The sequence below is a fragment of the Microtus pennsylvanicus genome, chromosome 19 (genome assembly GCF_037038515.1).
Source record: "Microtus pennsylvanicus isolate mMicPen1 chromosome 19, mMicPen1.hap1, whole genome shotgun sequence".
NCBI lineage: Eukaryota > Metazoa > Chordata > Mammalia > Rodentia > Cricetidae > Microtus > Microtus pennsylvanicus.
In genome coordinates, this window is record NC_134597.1 from 5,532,232 (window position 1) to 5,540,291 (window position 8,060).

The window sequence follows — 8,060 nt, forward strand, 5'->3', positions numbered from 1 at the left end:
CTTATTTTTTGTGCCTTCATATTCTTTACTTATATTTCTAAAATATATGCAGGAACATCAAGAAGGTATCGGTTCTATTCATCAGCAAAGAGAAAAATTAAAGTCCTTCAAGGATGATAGGAAATGAAAGTCGTCATTGGCAATGAAGCTTGGGAGATGGGGTATTACCTAAGTCTACAACAGTGGGTTCCAGGCCCAGCTTCCTCAGCAAACTCTGATTGGGTTTATCTTTCCCACACCCTCTTATTTTATTGTCTTATTGCTATTATTATTTTAAAAACTTTCCTTTTAGAATAACTTTGGCATGCAGTAATTTGACACAATTGTGTTCTTACATCATTCATCCCCTAATAAATCTTTCTTAATCTTCTGGCGTTCGGTTCCCAGCTTGAGTAATTGTCACACATGCAAGACACACCGTCCCCAAGAGTGAAGTGGCAGCGTAAAGCCCACAACATTATGCCTAGTAGAACGTCCCTTTTGTACGTTTCCCTCCTTCATGTTGTTTCTTATCAAGGCAACTACTTCAGATCAAAATATTGGGATGCTATCTAGAAAAAATGAACAAGTTTCCTTTCTAATAAATACCAAAAAAGAGGTTGGATAAATCTTAGGTGTGAAAGTTCAGTTTTAATTTTATTATTCCCTTCACTCAATGAATAGAAAAGTTAACTTTTTCATTCAACACCCATTGAAAGACCAGAGCTTTTAATAACACTAATTGACTCCTGCTTTAAACACACACACACACACACACACACACACACATACATACATATACAACTTTACTGTGGGGTGTATGGTTTGTCTGTGTGTGTGTTCCTTTGTGGGAATTCTGGTGCATGGGTACCACGGTGCATGACGGCAGAGGAGTGTTTGTGTGTTGGTCCTCCCTTTCCTCTTTGACACTGGCTGCCCTGTTGTTTCTGAGGATCTGAACTCAGGTCCTCACTCTTGTGTTGCAAGCTGTATCTTCAGCCCTACATCCTGCTTTTAATGTAGAAAATATTTGCTCATTTTCAATTAGTTGATTTTACTTTCTGGTATTGGTGTTGTACTATATGTTGATGAATTATTTAATTCCCCAGGACAAGGTTTTAAAACTTCTTATACTGAAGGCAAACAATTAGTACCAAACCTCAAAATAGAGTGTAAAGACAAAACACAATTAATTTTCTCCATTTCAAAGTTGATAAAACAGGGGGTAATGTTAACAGCCACGAAAAGGATAAGGTAGAGTTAGAGAGAAAATTAAGTTCCTCTCTTTATTGTGGCCACTCGCTACCTCTCCTTTTTCCTGAACACCCCTGGAGGCTGTGGCCTTTCACACTTACCAGGCTTGTGGCAGAGCAAGAAGCCAAGGAATTTACATTTGGAAAATATGAGTTTAACTTTAGGAGCAAGTGGCTCAGGAAAAGCCATCATGGGCCAAGTTCCAGCGTGTTATGGCTCTCACCTCTCACTGTGTAAATCTTGGTGATGACCATCAAAGGCACGAACACTCCATTTTAGGACTTTCTATTGACTGGGAAACTCTGTCCTCCAGGTTTGCGTAGTTTTATCCAAGTAGCTGAAGGCTTTATACCAATCACATTATCTGCAGTTCGTGTAATTGATACCTGATGAAAATATAGCTAGCATTTGGACCAAATGAGGAGCAGAAGGAGGGAGAACATGAGCAAGGAAGTCAGGACCTCGAGGGGTGCCACCCACTGAGACAGTGGGGCTGATCTATTGGGAGCTCACCAAGGCCAGCTGGACTGGAACTGAATAAGCATGGGATAAAACCAGACTCTCTGAACATGGCGGACAATGAAGGCTGATGAGAAGCCAACGACAATGGCATGGGGTTTTGATCCTACTTAATGTGCTGGCTTTGTGGGAGCCTAGCCTGTTTGGATGCTCACCTTCCTGGACCTGGATGGAGGGGGGAGGACCTTGGACTTCCCACAGGGCAGGGAATCCAGACTGCTCTTCAGACTGGAGAGGGAGGGGGAATGAAGTAGGGGAGGTGGAGAGGAGTGAGAGGAGGGGGGAGGGGGGAGGAGTGGGAGGAGGGGGAGGGAAATGGGAGGCGGGGAGCAGGCAGAAATTTTTTCAACAAAAAAAAAATAAAGAAAAAAGAAAATATAGCTAACAATACAGCTAGGGCTCAGCACTGGTGTGAATGATAAATCCACGAAACTGATCAGTGTATTTAAGATAGATTCAGAAAAAAAGGATAATTTTTAAATTCCTGAGCAAAAATGATTTTAAGCATGTAGTTTATTGTCCCCCACTGTGTCTCGCTCTGTGCCTGCCCATATTAAGGTCATAGAATCATTTTTAGGGTTTTATCAATATGTAATTTTTTTTAATATACTAGCTTGCTTCTTCTACTCTTTTAAACTCTGCACAAAGGCAAACTCGGTTGTAGATAAAGCTTACAGTAAGATGAATTTGAAACAAATTCTTAATTTACTATTTGCGGTTTTGAAAGCTTTTAATAGCTGGGCAGTGGTGGCTCACACATATAATCCCAGCACTCGGAAGGCAGAGGCAGGTAAATCTCTGTAAGTTTGAGGCCAGCCTGGTCTACAAGAGCTAGTTCCAGGATAGGTAGAACTGGTACACATAGAAACCCTGTCTCAAAATCAAGACAAACAAACAAAAAAGAGGAAGCTTTTAACAATACTAAACCATATACTAGAGTTATTTGCTATAATAATCATTGCTTATATCAAGAACTACAAATTCTGAAATTATGCATATGTAACTTTATTTACTATTAATATAAGTGATTTTTTTTACTCAAAATTACATATTGCATGTTTTGCTAATTGATCAAATTCAGAAATGACAATGCAAATTAGCCAGGAACTAGCGTGCCGCTTAAGTCATTATTGCTTAAAAAAAGATATTTGGGTGCCACCTTGTGGAACTTTGTGGAAAGTGTCTAATGTCAACAAATTAAAGTTGTTCACTGCCTATGGTGCTGAATGAGAGGGGATAGAAATCGGTTTCTACACACTTTCATTTTTAAAATGATTATTTATTTTTATTTTATCTTATGTGTGTTAGTGTTTTGCCTGCATTCATGTCTGTGTGAAGGTGTCAGGTTCCCTGGAGCTAGAATTTCAGACAACGGTGAGCTGCCATGTGAGGGTGAGAATTGAATCAGGGTTTTCTGTAAGAGCAGCCAGTATCCTTAACCACTGAACCATGTCTCCAGATCCAACAAATTTTCTTCAGAGGAGAACAAAGAGGTGAGTCGAAACAGTGGGCAGACTACTTTTCTATGTGCATGGAAAAACTGGCTAATGTAACATCAGATGAAATCCAAACCCATGTAAATGAACTTGTTTCCTGCTGCATAAGGATTAAGTAGAAAACAGGTCACAAAGTTGTCATCTAGTGCGAGGAAATAGAAAGTCAAAAGGCAACGAAGAGGTCTGTAGAGAACACTGGCTGTCCTTCAATGAGAACCCACAAGGCAGCTCACAACGGCCTGTAACTCAAGTTCCAAGGAATGTGACCCTGTCTTCTAGCCTCCACAGCACAAACGACATACATGATGCACAGACATGAGCAAGCAGAACACCCAGACACAAAAATAACAATATGAATTAAAAGGCAATGGCAAATTCTACCAAAATGTTTATATAGAGAAATGAATTTTATGTTTATGTACATATTTGTGGGGTATAGTGTGATAATTCAGTACATGTATATAATATGCAGTGATTTGTAAAGGGCATCTTATGCCTTTACACTTTACCACTTAAATCAAACCTTCTTTTCAAAAGTAATCAAATTTGAAATATGAAATTCTGAAATGTCTAGGGGGAAAACTATTCAGATTTCCACCTGGAAAAGAATAAAATGCGTTATATCTCTCACCTTGTACAAAAATCAATTCAAAGCCGGGCGGTGGTGGCGCACGCCATTAATCCCAGCACTCAGGGAGGCAGAGGCAGGTGGATATCTGTGAGTTCGAGGCCAGCCTGGTCTACAAGAGCTAGTTCCAGGACAGGAACCAAAAGCTGCGGAGAAACCCTGTCTCGAAAATTCAAAAAAAAATCAATTCAAAATGAATCTAAGACGTATCTTAAAGCTGAAACTTCTAGAAGAAAACTCTTGGGATGCCCTTCAAGATAATGGTACAATCAAGAACTTTTTAAATAGAACACCAATACCATAGGAACTAACCCAAAGTATTCACAGATGGAACTACAAAACAAAGGTTTCTGTCCAGCAAAGGAAACAGTCAGGAGAGTTAACAGACAGCTCACAGCATGGGAGAATGTCTTTCCCAGCTACACTTCAGAGAAGGTGCTGCTGACAAGAATTAAAAGGATTTGCAGAAATTAAATACCAAGGGCATAACTTGGTATTTTATTTAATTTAACTTGGTATTTAATAATAAAATAAATACCAAGGAGAAAACTGCCAATTAACAAGTAGGCAAATGAACTTAACATACAGCTTTTTCTTTCCAGTTAACTTTTTTTTTAATTTTTTAATTTTATTTTTACTTAAAAGTTTCCACCTACTCCCATTTCCCTCCCCCTCCTCCATCTTCTTCTCCCCATCCCCTTCTCCCTCCCTCTCCAGTCCAAAGAGCAGTCAGGGTTCCCTGCCCTGTGGGCAGTCCAAGGTCCTACCCCCTCCATCCAGGTCTAGGAAGGTGAACATCCAAACAGGCTAGGTTCCCACAAAGCCAGTACATGCAGTAGTATCAAAACCCAGGGCCTTTGTCCTTGGCTTCTCAGTCAGCCCTCCTTGTCCGACAGGTTCAGAGAGTTTGGTTTGATCACATGCTTTTTCAGTCCCAGTCCAGCTGGCCTTGGTGAGCTCCCATTAGGTCAGCCCCACCGTCTCAGCGGGTGGGTGCGCCCCTTGCGGTCCTGACTTCCTTGCTCATGTTCTCCCTCCTTCTGCTCCTCATTTGAGCCTTGGGAGCTCAGTCCAGTGTTCCAGTGTGGGTCTCTGTAACAGACCGCTTTTAAAAAAGAAATACAAATGGCCAATAACTATTATAAATAGTGTTCAGTATCCCTAGCTCTCAGGGAAATGTAAATTAAAATACTTCGAGTTACTACCTCACCGCAGTCCAAACAGCTATCGATAAATCTGACGAGTATTGGAGAGGATGTGTGGAGAAATGAACTTTTATCCACTGTTGGGGGGGGGGGGTGCAAAGGAGTAGAGCCATTGTGGAGCTCAGTTTGGAGAGTTCTCAAACCATAAAAATAGAACTGCAATATGATCCAGCTATTTTACTCCTGGGCGTGTACCCAGAGAACTCCATACCCTGCCATAGAGATATTTAGACACCAAGCTTATTGCCGCTTTATTCATTGTAGAGAAGAACTAACTGGAATCAACCTAATTGTTAATCAGCAATGAAATAGATAACAAAAATTATACACACACACACACACACACACACACACACACACACACACACACATATATATATAAGCACTACTCAGCTCTGAAGAAAAACGAGTTTAAAAATTTGCTAGAAAATAGATGGACTCTCCTAGAACTCACTCATCCTGACTGGGCCTGAACTCAGAGATCTGCCTGCCTCTGCCTCCTGAGTGCTGGGATTAAAGGTGTGTGCCACCACTGTCCAGCTTGAAACGCATCTTTTAAAAAAGACAGAGTGATGACTTGGGGTGTGTGTGTGTGTGTGTGTGTGTTAGAACAAATACACTAAAGATATGTCAAATGTCAATTGCGGGATGAAAAATATAGGTAGTATGTGCCATTATCCTGTGTTAGTCTATTTTTCTGCATGTTTGAAATTTTCATAATAAAATTTTAAGCCAATAAGTAAATAAATGGATAAATATAAATTCTGTAAAATAATTTTCTCCCCAGGCTAACCTGAAAGATAGAGTTATAGGAGCTAGGAGAGGGGCGGCCTCTATTGGTTTAGTTAGGCTTCTATTGCTATGGTAATGATCGTGACCGAAAGCATCTTATGGAAGAAAGGGTTTATTTGGATTATATATCTCAGGCCAGAGTCTGTTGAGGGAGTCCAAGAAAGGGAACTCCAGGCAGGAACCTGGATGCAGAAACTGAATCAGAAGTCCTGGAGCAACGTTGTTTACTGGCTTTCTTCCCTTGGCTTGCTCAGCCTGCTTTCTTTCTTTCTTTCTTTCTTTCTTTCTTTCTTTCTTTCTTTCTTTTTTCTTTAAAAAAATATTTAAAAAGTATAAACCAATTGTACCACCTGAGTTTTCACTTAATACAAGACTCATGATGCAAAGCTGAAGTCACTGTGAGCAGGGCCTCAAGGACAGCTGTGAACCACACATGACTAATAATAATTGCTCAGGGACCATGAGCTATGATTAGAGAAACATAATCAAGATCCGTAGTGTGTGGTGGCTGAAGAGGCACACATGGAGAAGCTACACAGGCTTAGTCACACGGATGTCCATCTGCTGACACTCCTCGGCACAAGGTGCGTGAAGCCAGGATGCATGGCTTCCCAGGGGTTTTGCCTGGCGCATAGCCTGCTTTCTTATATACTCTGCCAAGGGATGGCACAGTCCCCAGCATACTGGGCCCTTCCACATCAGTCATTAATCAAGAAAATGCCCCATAAACTTGCCTACAGGCAAATCTTAGGGAAACATTTTATTTTCAACTGAAGCTCCCTATTCAGTTTGCTAGCTTGGATCAAGGTAACAAAAATCTAACCAGCACACCTGCCCCTGAGATCCTATGCAAGATCCCACAGGACCCAACAACTCTTGGATTTATTTACCTTGGTTCTCTACTTTCTATCTTACTTTCGTGTTTTTGGGTCTTAGCTCAAAAAGTCTCTTCACAGCGCAGAACCTTTGCTCTTCCAATGCTTAGATGCTCAGCTTGCAGATACTGTTGTGGCAAGCTCTCTGCATTCCTATTCCTTGTCTTGTTTAGACAAGAGGACTTCCTTGCCTACACATACACACACACACACACACACACACACACACACAATTATTTTTCATCATATTTCTGTTTCTTTCTTTCTTGTATTCTACTGGAATGACATCAAGGAAACAGGGATTCCATCAGTCTTGTTCAACAATTGGCATACCTTTTCAGATAAAGGACAATTGACTATCTTAGGTTTGATGGATCATAGGGTATTTGTCACAAGTCCTAAAAACTGCTCTGCCGTACAAAGGCAGCCCTAGACAAAGATACAAACAAATGGGCACAGGTGGTGTCTCAGTGAAATTCTGTTCACACAAACAGGCAGCAGAAGAGATTTGGGAAATCGATCATTGTCAACTGTAGATAGTTTACACCCAGAAGAACAGATAGTTTCTAGATAGCTTATGAAATATTTGTAGAATCAATGATTAAAAGTCAGAGGATGGCTGTTAGGGTCACACAACCAACTCACTAGATACCTCCAAACACCCAGAAATCCCAGTAAAGAACACAGTTTGGGTTTCAGACTCCAGCCGAGGTAGAAAACTTCTTATGTGGATTTCTTGGCCCCTATCTTCCCCTTCTCCAAGTCTTCTACAACCTATCCTAGACAGCAAGTGCATTTAAACCATTTAAACTTTAAGTGACTTTTTGAACTCATAGTTTTGAAGACATTCTGCTCTTTCACTGTTAGTGACAAAAGTCCAACTCAAACTAGGTTAGATAAAAACCAACACAGTATTTATTAAATTTGCTAAACATTCTGGTTGGTAAAGACAGAAGTATGCCTGAGACGTTGTGTGTTTAAATACCAGCAATCTTTCTGCCCCGCAGGACAAACACACTGGAAAAAGTGAATCTAAGCCTTCAACATTCTAGTTAGTATATTCCCCCTGTGCATGTTTCAGCTCTAAAAACAAACATGTTTCCTATATCACTGACAGCTACAGAGGCACATCAACCCAGCACCAGGGTGAGCCTACAAAAGGTCAGAGACTGTCTTCTTGGTGATCTATAGCTTACGAGTCAGGATCATGTGTTCATTACTAATTCAACATAAATCAGATAGCCGGATAAATCACATGTCTTCAGTCCTCTTGTGTCTGAAGGACTGTTTCCTTAAAGCCATCCATCATGTC